Source organism: Macrotis lagotis, chromosome X (assembly GCF_037893015.1).
Source record: "Macrotis lagotis isolate mMagLag1 chromosome X, bilby.v1.9.chrom.fasta, whole genome shotgun sequence".
Taxonomy (NCBI): Eukaryota; Metazoa; Chordata; class Mammalia; order Peramelemorphia; family Peramelidae; genus Macrotis; species Macrotis lagotis.
The window spans coordinates 552,151,692-552,164,611 of NC_133666.1; positions in this window are offsets into that span (position 1 = coordinate 552,151,692).

The window sequence follows — 12,920 nt, forward strand, 5'->3', positions numbered from 1 at the left end:
GCTGCCCAGGTTTTATTTTTTTTTTTAATTCACGGCCTCCGGATGAGGAATTTGGGGACTTGACTGAAGTTTTCCCCCAACTCTAAATCTATCATCCCACAAAGTGGATCTGGGGAAGGAAGTGGCCCGAGGGGGCTTCTTACTTAGGTAAAAGGAACGGCCCCTTCTCTGGATTTTGTCCTCTTTTTGTGAAATCTTAACAGCTCTGGAGAATTTCGTTCCGATCTGGATGCTGATGATTCTCATTTCTCCCTTTCCCGGCCCAAAGTCCGTGCTGACCTCCGGCCCGCCATCCCAAACAAAACTCCTCATCTTTCCCCCCTTCCCTGTTTCCATAGAGGACTAACCCGACCCCCCACCATCCGAGCCAGGACTATTGAATTCACCTTTGCGACATCTCTCAAACGTGTTCTCTCTAAAGCCTGACAATTTTTTTTCTGTGGGGGGAAGTAAGATTGGGGGAAAAATTGTAAAATTCAAAATAAACAAAATCTTTAATTAAAAAAAAACATGTTTCTCTCTCTTCTGATGTTGCCACTGCTCTAGTACCTGTCCTCACCACCCCACACCTGGATTACTCCCATGAGGGTTTTCCTACTTCAAGTTTCTCCTCCAATTCATGCTCCATTCTCCATTCAACCACTTTTTTTCCCTAAAAAAGCAGATCTGATTATGTCATCACCCTTTGACAACCTTAGGAGCAAATACAAAATACTGTCTGGCATTTAAAGACAATCTTAATCCCCTCCTACCTTTACAATCTTCTTGGTCCTTCCCAGCAACATGGGCCTCCTGGTCGCTAGGTGGTGCAAGTGGATAGAGCACTGGCCTTCCAGTCAGGAGGATGAGACTTTGAATCCAGCCCCAGACAACTGACACCTACTAGCTCTTGTGACCTTGGGCAAGTCACTAAACTGATTGCTCCTGTTATCCTGATTCTTATCTGACCACTGGACCCAGATAGCTCTGGAGGAGAAGAAAGTGAGACTGTTGACTTAGCACAGCTCCTTTCCCCATCCAATTAACCCAATTCATGTGCTTGTCATAGCATCACTTCCCTGCTTGTGAACAAGACTGTCCATCTCTCACAAATGGGCTTTGTCTCTGCTGACCCCAAGCCTAGAATGCTCTTCCTCCACTCCAGCTGCTGACCTCCCTGACTTCCTTTAAGTCCCAACTAAAATCGCACCACTTTCCCCAATGCCTCTTCATTCCAGTACCTTCCCTCTTCAGTATTTCCTATTCTGTATATGGTTTGCTTTGTTTATATTTGTTTGTATGTTGTCTCCCATACTAGATTGTAAGCTCCATGAGTGCAGGGACTGTCCTTTCTTTTTTGTATCCCTGGCACTTAGCACAGGGCAGATACATAAGTCATGCATAATAAACATTTATCACATTGAATTTTGAATTCTTTACCCTCTGAGCTACTGCTATTACTATAATTAGCATGGTGAATGGGGGTAAGGAGAGGGATCTAATAAATGGAGGCAGTTTGAGAGACCCGCCAAAAGTTCTTAATTCAGATGATTGATCACATCTTCCTTCTCTCAAAGTATCAGATTCTTGCCTAAAATGAACTTTATAATAATAGTTCTTGGTCTCAGAAGCTATAGAAAACTCTTTAAGACTGAAGTTGCAAAGAAAATGCCAAATGAATTTAACGAGTTTCTTCATTGATACAGACCAAAAGAACAAAAAAATTCACATTTTGTTTTAGGTTAATTGTCCATAGCTTTTCACCTTTATGAGACTGAAAATTCCAGGGACCACATACTCTTTTGAATATCTCATAGCATCTTACACAGTTTATTGCAAGTAGAAGAATTAAATAAATGTTTATGTAATAGATGAACAAATGAATTAATCCCAGTTAATTTTGCTACAACTGATATAAAAGTTTGCCTCTGTTTTATATATACCAAGTAAATTCAAATAGTTACACAATTCCCTTGATACTATATTCTGGAAGAAAGAGTTGGGTGGTAGAATTTAAAATATTAACTTCCTGCCAACTAGAATATTCACTTGAAAAATAATCTTAGAACATTCTAGAACAATCTTAGAAATCTCAATAGAATTCTTTCTGATTTCACAAAGAAGTCAGATACTGATAAACCTGTGAGTTGATGCCCAAGAAGCATGTGATAATATATCACAATGATATAGCATTTTAAAGTTTATGTTGTCTTTACAAAGCTAGTACAAGTATGATTCCCTTACCAATAAGGATACTTCTTCAAAAATATTAAATGATTTGCCTAAAGTCATAGTTTGAGAATTAGGGTTTGAATCCAGGTTTCTGACACACTAATAATGATATACTTAATTCTTACTCTGGAACATCTTTAGGTAAACTCAATCTTATAATTGACATTTGATAAATATGATGAATTTTTGCTGCGAAGTTGAGTAGTTTCAGCTGTGTTTGATAATTTGTGCCCCTATTTGAGGTTTTCTTGGTAAAGATACTACAGAATTTTGCCATTAGGGAACAATAAAATTTTCTTGGCTATCAGACACCACTATTCTAAGTAATGCTACACCAAAAAGAAACCATTTACACCTGGCAAACATTGAACCATCTTGAATTTCTTCAAAGCCACTAACTAAGGCCAGGGGAAAAAAAAGAGAAAACGGGACTCCTCTCCATTTCTTGGAGACTTCAGGAAAGTACCAAATACTGACTAAGGTACAGTAAAAAGAGCATTGGCTTAGTGTCAGTGTGCCTGACTCCAAATCCTCCCTTTGATGCTTATATAATCTTTGAGAACTCAGGTGAGTACTGTTTATCTGAGGACCCCTAGGATGCCTTCCAGCTCCCCACTACACATGATCTGGAATGCCCCCTTGGCCCAGATGACAGGTTTCACACAGCGCTCTTTTTAACTACAAAAGTAACAGACAAGTCAGAAGACAAATTTGATTTGTAGCTCTGCCAATTTACTGGGCAAGACACTTGACATCTCATTCCTTATTTGTAAAGTGAAGATAATGTTTGGGCCACCAGATTGAAAGGGTTTTTGGAAGAATGTGCTTTGTATACTAAAAAGCTGTATTTTTATTAGTACTGAGCAAGTAAAATGTTTCACACAAGCAAAGATGTCTTTAAGAAGAATAATCCTTATGCATCTTGATGTCTAGCAGGTAATGAGCAGGTCTCAGAAGCCAACCTATCTCTGTATTAACTGTTTTAAATCTGGGCAAGTTATTAATTTGTGTTCCCACACAAATATGAAGCCACAGTTGCAGATCTGCATTCCTAGAAGGAATAGTCTCATCTGGAACTCCCTATACTGATTAAAATCATAGGTCCAGACACAGAAAAGTAATAATATCACAATATATACATATATATACATATATATATTTTTCCATTTACTAAAATGAGACAATTGTTACAAATCAGAATTTTGCCACCTTCCAACCATTTTTAGAAGCTGCTTTTGCGAGCAATGTGGAAGAGCGCCCTCTTGTGAAGAAAAAAGATTATTCAAAGGTTTCTAACCCAGTGAAGAATAGGAAAAGATTTTGATACTTGTAGGCATAGATGTCCTTTTGAAATGCATATTTTCTATTTTATTCTTAATGGAATTCTGATTTCCAGCACGACAGAATAAAGAACCACACTTGCTTGTCTTATTTAATTTTCATCCTGCCCTAAAAATACATTGGCATAGCATAGAGCACCACACTTATTGAATCTGGAGATTGTCACTTCATGTGTGTCAAAATGAATAATTGAAAGAAATTTATGTGGTATTTACTGTGCAGATGGCACTGTACTAAGCAGTAGGGATAAACAAATGTATATACACAAACACAAACGTACACATATTGTTTGTTTTCTAAGAAACTACTTAGGGGCAGCTGGGTGGCACATTGTATAGAGCACTGGCCCTGAAGTCAAGAGTTACCTGGGTTCAAATTTGGCCTCAGACTCTTGATAATTACCATCTGTGTGATCATGGACAAGTCACTACCTCACAAGAAAAAAATAAATCTACCTGCCTTTAAATATCTACTGGGGGACTATTCTGTAAGTCCTCAACTTAGTCCCACAAGATCATCAGGAAAATAAAGCTTTTAAATTAAAAAAAAAAAAGACCCAATTACCTGGTTTACACTCTGGTTATACAATCTTGCATCTCATTATACTAATTAAATTCAATAAAATTTCAGGCCCCATTAATTCAAAAATATATAATAATTTGAATAGAAATTAATTTATGTGTTATGAAGATAGTTATAGGGAATATTTAACTTTACTATCTAAATATGAAATAGAGGCAAACAAAAATGCATATGTACCAAGAAAATAAATCCTCTATAATGTTGATGGTGAGGCTAGATTAACACATTATAGACTAATCAAACTTTTACTGAATTTAGTTATGTAGGGAACATAAATCCATTGTGTATGTTATATAATGGAGAGTTTTTTGAACTGACTAGTTTTGACCATAGAGAAACAGAACAAGAGAAAAGGTGTTACCTTTTACTATTCCTGTTATTCTACTCTGGAATCCTTACTGTGTCTTTAACTCCTAACCTCAATCCTAGATAAGAATCTTCTATTCCATGAAGATTCCTTGCCTAGTTTAGAGGAGGCCCAGGATCACACTTCAGGACATAGTATACCATAACACTTTCCAGAGATTCAATGTCTTTTCTTTATAACAATCTATGAAATGAACTAGATTGCGTGAAGTAAGATACAGACCATTTCCATCACCCCAGTGTAAAAGAAGAGAATAAAGGAAATAGTCTTAAATTATCTTTAGAAAATATGTTAGATTATAAGCATCATCAATAGTGATTATTAAAACACTAAAGTAAGCTATGAAATCTGAAGACCAGGGAAGCTACATGGCACAGTGGATTGAGCACTGGCCCTAGGGTCAGGAGGATTGAGTACAAATCTGGTCTCAGACACTTAATAATTACCTGGCTGTGTGACCTTGGGCAAGTCATTTAATCCCATTGCCTTGCAAAAACAAACAAAAAATCTGAAGATCTCTATGCTGATTTTGAGAGTAAACTGATTAGACATTGGATAGATTAAATATACAATTTCCCCATCTGTTCTAGGCTTTAAAGAGGGAAATAAGAGTCAAAATAGTTATTGAATAGTGATTAATATTTCAGCCAGTTCTCAAAGACCAACAACCAAGTTGCAAAGTAATTGGGACCTACTTCAATCGAAGTGCTACTAGCTCACAGTGATAGAATCATAAATCTTCAAAATATTGAAGTCTATTTGACTAGAAGATAAGTAAAAAGAAGTTTAAAAAACATTATTTGACAAATCGCTTTAATATTCCTTTCATTTTGGGTCTCAATTTGTGATTTCATCAGTGTAGTATTGTCCTCCATTTCTGAAGACAGATGATTTATCTCTAATTTAAAATTCTACAGAATTGTCTAGAGCACACAGTCACATCACTAATTAATGTTGTCAGAAACAGAATTAGAACTCAGGTCTTCTTGTCTTTAAGGCTAGCCCTCTAATTTATTAAGCCAAAATGTCTTTCTTTACTGTTATCCAACCTATTATTTAATATGTATCAGTGTTTAGCATTTTTATTACATTTAAGTCACTTTTCTATAGCACTTTAAGATTTACAAACCTTATAATCCTATAAGGAAGATAGTGGAAGTATTATTTCTTATAAGGGCATCAATGATTTTGTAAGGGTAGCAAATAAGCACTTGCTATAGGATAGTCTTACTCTTCTTTCTGCCAGGTTTTTCTTTTTTAAGTTAAAAAATGTATACTTCAATCTATATTCATACATCATCAGTTCCATCTTTGAAATGGATCATATTCTTTATCATAAATCCTTAAGAATTCTTTTGGGTCACAGCATTGCTACAGCTGATCATCCTACAACATTGCTATTACTTTCTATATAGTATATCGCATCTGCTTATATAAGGTTTTTACTGAGAGCATCCTATTTATCATTTCTTATAGCAGAATAGCATTCCATCATAATCATATACCACAGTTTGTGTGGCCATTTCCCAATTGATGGGCATCCCCTTAATCTCTAGCTCCCTTCCATCAGAAAAGAGCTACTATAAATATCCTTATACATATAGGTTATTTTCTTCCCTGTTTTTCATCTTTTCTGGAATATAGACCTATCAGTCTGCCAGGTTTTTCTTTTTTTTTTTTTTTAGGTTTTTTTTTTCTTTTTGGCAAGGCAATTGGGGATAAGTGGCTTGCCCAGGGCCACACAGCTAGGCAATTATTAAGTGTCTGAGACGGGATTTGAACCCAGGTAACTCCTGACTCCAGGGCCGGTGCTTTATCCACTGCGCCACCTAGCTGCCCCTGGCTGCCAAGTTTTTCTTAACACAGATCAGTATAGTTATTTTCTGGGAGTTTTATATCATACCTTTCATTTATTATGCTTCCCATTTATACTTTCTATGAGAATTAAAAGTGACAGACTGTGTTTCCTGATAAAGAACTAGTTTTGAACAAATACAAACATGTTCATCCAATTTTCACTGGGTTGTGCACTGGTCTATCCCTTTATTGTCAAGAAGACAAATCTATTACATTCATCATCATCAAGTCACATTGATTCAGATTTGGCAGATTAAGCTGCCGAACATTAGGCATCTGGAAACTGAGTGAGCTGACTCAGCCTTCACATACCCTACAATTATTCTGGTCATGAACATATGATCATGGGTGTTAGTAAGAGTAAATCAGGGCAAAAGAATTCTGAGAATTCTAATTTTATGTTGGTATATTTCCAAACAGTTATTTATGCCTGTATCTTCCAAACGGTGCCCTTAGAAGACCCGAGGTTGTGAGAAGTCACCTATTCATTTCTCCTTTCTCTTTTCCATAATAGCACAGTTTCTGAGTAACTCATGTTTGGCTTTTTTTTTTTTTTTTAGATTTTTGCAAGGCAAATGGGGTTAAGTGGCTTGCCCAAGGCCACACAGCTAGGCAATTATTAAGCGTCTGAGACCGGATTTGAACCCAAGGTACTCCTGACTCCAAGGCCGGTGCTTTATCCACTACGCCACCTAGCCGCCCCTCATGTTTGGCTTTTACAAACTACAACATAGATAGGACTTTTAGAGAAACCCATTGTACCTCAAGCTCTACCTTGATAGGTAAATTCTTATTACCTGTTTGAATATCAAGTATGGAATGAACACCATTGATTTCATTTCACTGTAGATTTTCAGGCATATTGACATCTTTAAAATGGTTCTATCAAATAAGAGGAAAGATCTATTCTCTGGGTTAAGTTATTGCAAATAGTCATTAATAGTACAGCATGAATTAGTTTATCACACTTTAATAAGTTAGACATTTAGGATCATTCTAAGGAATTGAGAAACAGGACCAGTAAGTTTAGTTAAGAGAATGCTCCTATATCCTTGACTTGATGAGGAAGGAAGGTCAAGCACAGATAGGACACACAAAGAATTCATCCTACACATCCTGGGACCAGTTAAGCATGAGGCTTGTAAGACTTAGGAGCAAGAATACAGATAAAGGGGGAGAGGGACAAAGAAAAGGAATGAAAAAAGGCACAGAAAAGTAATTTTTCTTCACAGTTTTGCAACTATTTGTCACATATCAAAGTTACATGTGATAAAACAAATAAAGCAACTTAAAACAAAATAGTTATCAACATCCTGCTTAACTTCCTTGGGTGGTTGAAAAACTTAACCATGTAGGGAACTCTGAAAAATAGAATAAAGCAAACAGAACTCAAACAACTCCATGTGACTATAAGATGACAAAGTTACAGTATCCACAGATATTTGTAGTATTCAAAAAGTACATTCAGCTAGGTTCATCACTGGTCAGCCCCTGACCTTGAGAGTAATTTGTTGTGTGTTTCAAGGAGAGAAGAGACTTTCTAATCTGCTTGCCTATTATTGACCTCAAGGGTCATAGAGAGGTGGACTTTATCTTTTAGACCTTGACCAAGATCTGACAAAGGATGGCAAAACATAGATGTTAAAGTGGAGTACTATTTACACCAAAATGGAGATATGTTCTAAAATGACATTTCTCATAAAAAGGAGAAAATACAATGTCTCTTCTCTGCACTATCACAGCCTATATTAAAAAATATTTCAATGGAAACTTTACCATAAGCAATTCTTCTAGAATGATGAAGTAGAAAGAGTTCTATGTATATGTAAAACATTTACCAGACTGCTCACTGCCATGAGAATGAGAAGGGGAAAGAGAGAGAGAGAGAGAGAGAGAGAGAGAGAGAGAGAGAGAGAGAGAGAGAGAGAGAGAGAGAGAGAGAGAGAGAGAGGAGAGAAAGGGGTAGAAAAATGGAGAACTCATAAATTTGCAAATGGATGGATGTAGAAAAACTAACATTGTAAGTAATTGGAAAAATAAGATTTCAATTAAAGTAAAGAGTTCTAGACTTGGAGTCAGGTGATCTAGGTTAAATTCCTAAATATGTTCTTTATTACCTATGTTATGTGATCATAAGTCACTTATTGCTCTCTAAGCTTTAATTTTTTCATCTCTCTAAAATGAAGAGAATCATTTTCAGAGGGTGAGGAAAGCAACAATCACTATATAAAATCATTATATAAAAAGGAAGAAGCAACACCACTATATAAATAAATCACTATATAAATTGGTCTCCCTAACAGATTAATTCTATTAACTGTGAATGAATGAGTTTTTTAGATTGCTTACTCTCTTTAATGGAAAAACTATAATTTTAGTTCCCTTGGAAAAGAGAATTTGGTGCTAAAAGAATAGGAAAGAACACAAAAAGTTAAGGCATATCCAAAATATAAATTTTTGTTTGTATAAATATATACCTCAGCATTTTATCTATCACTGAACTGAGAGTCAGGGAGGTTCTAGTTTTCATTTGGTCACTAGGTAGAAATGAGAGCTTAGGCAAATCATGTAACCTGCAGGACCTCAAGTATTTTCATCTGTTAAATGAGTTTTTTGTTTTTTGTTTTTTAAATGAATTTTATTGGTCTAAACTTCCAGGTCTAAAATTTCTTTTTTGTTGTTGTTCTTCATAAATGTAATATGAGAAATCAATCACCTCAAATGACATTTAGGGAGTTAGTACCAATATTCTCAGCATTTTTTGTGTGATAGTAATGATCTGGAAACAACCCAGATGATCATTGACCATGATGGCTAAATAAAACTGGTTTATGAATATAATGAATATTATTGTGCTGTAAGGAACAGCATAATGAAAAACTTAGAAACATAGAAAAAATTTACATGAACTGATACAAATTGAAATAAGCAGGGTTAGGAAAGCAATATACAGACTATAACAATGTAAATAGAAAAAAGATAACCACCACAAAACTATTGGAACTGAATGTTGAACAATTATAAAGAACAAACAACCCCAAAGCAAGGATAAGAGAAGTCATCTTTCCCTGTCCCTTTGCAGAGGTCAGGGTCCATGGACATGAAACAATATAATAACTTCAGGTTTTATCCATGTGCTGGTTAGTTTTGATGGGGGTTTTCTTCTTCCTTTTCTTTATATTAAAAAAAAAAGATACAGTTCTTTGGTAGTGAGAACATCCTTCTCTGGATCTTCAGTAGCTGTGAGCATAGTAACTATGAATTCCTTGAAAGCAAGACTGTTTTGTCTTTCTTTTTCCAATTATCCCTTCCATATCATGATTTTCCCATTGTAGTTTTGATATATCATGTATATGGAAGGGATAATTGTATTCTTAAGTGATTGGCACTAGCAAGTCCTTAATAAATAACTAGTCAACTGACTGACTGACTATATACAAGTTTTATTCCCCTGGATGATAGCTGTCTTGGTTTGACTAGAAGCAGCATTGGTGGTTTGCAGGTTATGATCATTTCCAAGATTCTTGGACTTTCTGATCTTTTGTGTGGTAGTTAATCAGCAGTTGGTGTTAGTTATGACCAGATACAACCCAAGAAGACAAGACTGAAGATGAATCTTGATTTCCACCTCTTGGTAGAGAGAGATAATAGACAGAGATATAGAATGACGTGTACATCTACAGACACAGTTTCTATATTAAAGGGTGCTTCTATTTTGACACTGGGAAGAGAATTGGTGGGAAGTGATAGTATTACAGAAAGAAGAAGAAAAAGAAGAAGGAAGGAGGAAGAGGAGGAGGAGAAGACTAATGAGGAGGAGGAGAGAAGAAGAAAGAAAAGAAGGAGAAAGAAGGAGAGAAGGACAAGAAGGAAGAATTCCCCAAGTGATAAATGGTCAAGGGAGAAGAATAGGTAGTTTTTCAGATGATGAAATTCAAGCTATCTATAGCCACATGAAAATATTCTAAATCACTATTAATTAGAGAAGTACAGAGTTCCCACCTCTCACTTAACAGATTGGTTAATATGATAGAGAAGGAAAATTAGAAATGTTGAAGAGGATGTGGGAAAACTGGAATACTAATTCATTGTTGGTGGAGTTATGAACTGATCCAGCCATTCTGGAGAATAATTTGGAAGTGTGCCCCAAGGTCTTTAAAATTGTACATACTCTTTCTTTGATCCAGCAAAACCACTACTAGATCTGTATCCCAAAGGAATCACACAAAAAAGGGAAAGGACCCACATGTTTAGAAATATTTATAGTAGTTCTTTTTGTGGTGGCAATGAATTTGGAAATTGAGGGGATGCCTATCAGTTAGGTAATGACTGAACAAATTGTGGTTTATGAATGTAATGGAATACTATTGTTCTATAAGAAATGAGAGAGATTTCAAAAAACCTAGAAAGATATTCATGAACTGATGCTAAGTGAAGTGAGCAGAACCCAGAAAATACTATACATAAATTATAACAGCAATATTGTGTGGTGATCAACTATAATAGACTTAGTTCTCATTAATAAAAGACTTTGATATAAAATGCCATCCATGTCCAGAGAAAGAGGATGAGAATCTGAATGCATATCAAAGCATATTATTTTCACTTTTTTAATTGTTTTTTGTCCTTTCTCCTGATTTTTCTCTTTTTGTTCTGATTCTTCTTTCACAACATGACTAATATGGAAATATGTTTAACATGATAGTGCATGTATAAGCTATATCGTATTGTTTCTATCTTGGGGAAGGAGGAACAAAGGAAGAGAGGGAGAATATTTTACAAAAATGAATGTTGAAAACTATCTCTACACGTAATGGGAAAAAATTAAAATTAAAATCATAATAAGATTTTTTAAAAAGAAGAAAAGAACAACAATGAAACAGTTTTAAAATACAGGAGTAAGTTCAGAAGGGGACAAAGATAAACAAATAAATTTGCTATTGTTCTATTAAGTTTATATGATAGGTTCTGTTTAATGCAAATAATAAATCCTGTGGTCTCATTATTTGAATTTGCACTGCATATTTCCATTGAGTTGGAACTAGTTACCATATTTATACTTTGAATAGTGAGAATTTAACATCTGACCACTTCATAAAATTTATTGTTCACACTAATCAGGACCTATGTCTTTTACTAAAAAAAACCCAAACCCTATGTAACAGAAACTCCATGGTTTCATGTTTCCTCCTTTTTTTTGTATTAAATTCTTATAAAAAAAGAAAAATGTAAAAGTTCATCCTTAATTTACTCTTTCATTTCTTTTTTTAGGTTTTTGCAAGGCAATGGGGTTAAGTGGCTTGCCCAAGGCCACACAGCTAGGTAAATATTAAGTGTCTGAGGTTGAATTTGAACTCAGGTACTCCTGACTCCAGGGTCAGTGCTCTATCCACTGCACCATCTAGCCGCTTAATTTACTCTTGAAGTGATTTTAGAATACAAACAATAATGAACTGACATTTTAATGATATATTTAAAATTCAACTTGCTTATTTTGAAAGTGCAAATAGTCCTACCTCAAAAAAACGACTTCCCTTTCCTGCTTACTTTTCTAATCACCCAGTCTTCATATTTTCCATAGCAATAAACCAGATTAATTGCATTAGTTTTGAATTTGTTTGGAAAATTAATCTCTATGAAGACTCTCTTTACAATCAGAATTTGGAGGTTAGTTACATTAAGATGGTCATGAATAGGTCTGAATTATACATTGATCTTTCTTCTTCTGTCACTCTTTCTTCACAATAATCTCTGAACTCTTCCAACTTCATTTCCTCTTTTTATCCATTTGCTAACATCCAACTGGCCTCTGATATCTAGAAGGTAACTTTAGCTACCTTCTTTCTTGACATTTCCCCTATCTCTCAGGCATCCCTGTCTTTACTCTGGTGTACTTTTCTACAATGCCAACTTGATTGCCTGTAGTCCTGATTAGGTTTGATCACCTTCCTTAATTAGATGTGTGATAGCTCTCTCTGAGGCTCATTAGTATCCCCTCAGCTGCTAGTGTTTCCCCTCAATAAAATTATCTTGTATTTATTTTTATGTATATATTACAAGCTATAAATATGCCTACCTATCTTTGATCCAGCAAAGCCACTACTAGATCTGTATCCCAAAGAAATCACAAAAAAGGGACCCACATGTTTAGAAATATTTATAGTGTTTCTTTTTGTGGTGGTAATGAATTTGGAAACTGAGGGGGATGCCTATCAGTCAGGTAATGACTGAACAAATTCCCCTCAATAAAATTATCTTGTATTTATTTTTATGAATATAAAAATAAAGAATGTGATATATACTTTAATCTGATCTTCCAAACATTTTGGAATTAAAATATTCTTGGGGATTAGCTACTGCTTACAATTTATGGTATCAGTGGGTTGGCTGATAAAGAATGTGAACACCTTAAGCAAAGGGACAGTTCCTGCTTTTTATTCCCAACAGGAATTTTAAGTACTCAACAGGGACTAAATTCTCTTGAATGATAATAACTTTTCCAACAGGAAAATATTAAGCGTTTTGTGAATTTAAAATTAGAGTCTTAGGCCAGAGAGCCATA